At 32.6% G+C, this 3221-nt stretch overlaps 1 pseudogene; it reads left to right on the top strand.

The window, feature by feature from the left end:
* The first annotated feature begins 974 nt into the window (after nt 1-974).
* Nucleotides 975-3221, top strand: part of LOC111630510 — a 9971-nt pseudogene continuing 7724 nt past the window's right edge.

Below are 3221 nucleotides of genomic sequence, written 5' to 3' on the forward strand. Positions count from 1 at the left end.
GAAGAGTAAAAAAAAGTTCAATCACAGTAATCCCCAGACCATTACCACTCAGAGCCAACAAACAGGTATACAAATAATCTGCATGGATCCCAGCCTTACAGGACATATACATTAACGAACTCGCAGGCCAGCTAGGAAAAAAAAGCCATCGCGACTGAAGCCGTGATACCACCTCTCGTGAAGATTTAATGAAAATAATAAAATCAAGACAAAAACAAATAACACTCTTGTCGCCAATCAATTCCTACACCGCCGCAAATTAATAAAATCTGACAAATGCAAGTACAGGTACTGCCAAAATAAAACAGACAGCTCTCTACACGTATCGATGACGTGTAGGGACGTGTCTTGAAATATCGACGCGCGATATTTCAAGACACTCGACGCCTGTCGTGTGTCTTGAAATATCTAAATATCTTTTTGTTTAAACTAAAAAAAACTATCAATAAATTAAGTGATTGCATACAAATAACCTATTCAACTGTGCTCAACAACATTAGATAATTATTTCCAAGAACATATTAAGTTTTTTCGCTACTAGATGGCGTCTAAGCACCAACTCTTCCATGGGGTTAATAATGTTGATCCCCTTGTACCTTAAGGCTCACTACCCCAATAACAACTGTTACCTATGTAATTTCGCGAGGAAATTTGAAATATTTATGGGAAGAAGCGATATATTTTTAAACAGTTCGTACGAGAAAGATGTTTCCGGTGGGATTTTGAAGAAAGCTCGAAGATTTGAGAAGTGTATTTATAAATAAATGGTTTCTGGTTTTAAGACACCAGAGTTACTGATGCAAACGGTACATACAAGTGCAGAAAGAGTGCCAGCCAAAGCAGAAACTTCTGATCCGATTCGTACCACCTCCACCTCTCTCAGGGAGATGCGGGCCCGGGCGGCACACCTGAGAGCGCGGACCCGGGAAGCTTTGGCTCGAGACATCGCGGTCCCGGGAAGCAATCTCAGGGAGATGCGGGCCACGGGCGGCACACCTGAGGGTGCAGGCTGGCACGTCTCGGTGCAGAGTGCGATCATTGCACTTGGATTTGGTCAAACCATCCAAGTGCAATGAGTGTTTGTACATATGTATATATATTGTACATATCGTGCCATGGGGTTTGTACATATCGCGTTACCCCATCCTTAGAAATCCAAAATTAGAAAAGCTTTCCACATCCTGTATTTTCCGAATACAGGTAACCCCGTATAACACGGNTAAAATCTCTTTGTTTATTATGTGCTGGAATTTGTAATTATTTATTTAATTTGTGATGTAAAGAAAATAATTTCCATATCAAACATCATTTAAATGTTTAAAAATTGGAATGCAGTGAAGTTCAAAAGTTAGAAATTTTCAAAGGATAGAACTGATTTTTGTGTTTTTTTTTTTAATGTATTCATTCCTGATGAGGGCCTCTAAAAGACAGGCAAAAATGTTTGAACATTAAAATCTCTTTGTTTATTATGTGCTGGAATTTGCATTTAGGTGTCAGTTAGTTGATTACTTTAAAACTGCAATTCAATGCAATTATAAGAAACATTAAAGCAAAATTATTTTGAGAATATTTCACAAAAAAAATACTTCCGAAACTTATTTAAGGTATTTAGTGCAAGTTATTTATTAACATAAAAATAAATATAATAATATCAGTCTCATACTGACTTTAAAATTATAAATGCATTTGAAAAACAGAACAAATTCAAAAATGCAAAGATATTTGAAATGCATTGTTCACAATGATATTTGAATAGCATTCTAATTCAAAACATTTGACCTGAAGATCCATGGAAAGGATTGAAAGTGTCAGTCCTTCTTTCCATGATTATTTACTGGAGCTTTTTCAAACTACAAGGTGTTTTACTAATACACTTTATTTGTTATTCTTGTTGGTATATTTTATTTATTTATCAGGTTTTAAAGAGGTTCATTGTAATGGAGACTAAATATGTTTCAAAGGAATGCTACTGTTAACCATTTTAATAAATAAGTTTTACTATGTTTCATTGTTCACATAACTGTATTCAGAGATGATAAGGAAACAGCTGATGTATCCATGTTGTAAAATATGAAAATATTGCAAAGTTTGCTTTTTTTGTTTTTTATTTGAAGTCTCACTCTAATATGCTAGACAGTTGTTACATGCATTAAAAGATTTGCCAGACACATTTACTATGCTGTTCATTAAATTGAATAGCCTATATGTAAATTCATAAATGTTTGTAATTTGTCTCGCTGTTGTTTAGTTTAAATAGGCATATATAAATGGTAAAGAATTAAAATGGGAGAGTTTATGAAAGGAGTTTCCTTTGTGTAAAATTGTAGAAGAGATATTAAAACAACAGCAGTAACAGTAAACCAGCAACAAATTGTGTAACTTTCCAAGCTAACCTAAAATTGTGTGTGGTGCCATCTGTTATGAGCTTTTATTTTAAAAACTTTTTGTATTATTAATTAGAAAAATATAATGTAAAGCATTGATTTTTTGATTTTATTATATTATTAATTATTATAAAATGACAAAAAGCTTAATTTTCAGGCTATAGATGAGTTTTATAAACAATTGCAAATTATAATAATAAATAAAATCTTCATTAAGTCTGATCCCACTTGAGATATGACAAGTGACCGCCTCTCTCTTCCCATCTCCTCAACCTTTAACCACCAAAATTTAATAGCATCAATTCCTCTAATACACAAACCTCCCTGCATAATTTCAGAAATTTTGGCAAAAGGCACAGAACCTCCAAAATGGACAAACAAATAATAATACATATTGTGTAACATCTCACTCACTCACACTCTCTCTCACACACACACACTGTCTCTAACAGCAATACATACAGAAAAGACTCCCAAATTTTTTTGCATTTCTTGAAGTTTCAAGATCTCGAGTCGAAAAATATAAAATATTGAAGAAGTTATTTGTTGATAGATTGCATACTTTTCTTCTGTTATATATGACAGCCTGGAAAGTAAAACAAGATTGTTTAAGATAGTTTAAATTATGGCAAGAGAAAATTACAAAAATGAATGATTGAGATTTGAGACATAAATAAGAATGTAGTTGTTAAAGTTAATGATTAATGTTGTTTAAATTGCTGATGGAATACTAAAACATTTCAGATTCAGATTATTTCTAAATATACTTTTTGTAAGTTTGATAAGTTTTTTTTAACAGCAAATAGTTTAAAATCGGTAATGCTAAAATTATTATAT

Source organism: Centruroides sculpturatus, unplaced genomic scaffold (genome assembly GCF_000671375.1).
Source record: "Centruroides sculpturatus isolate CEXI.00-Female unplaced genomic scaffold, Cexi_2.0 scaffold633, whole genome shotgun sequence".
Taxonomy (NCBI): Eukaryota; Metazoa; Arthropoda; class Arachnida; order Scorpiones; family Buthidae; genus Centruroides; species Centruroides sculpturatus.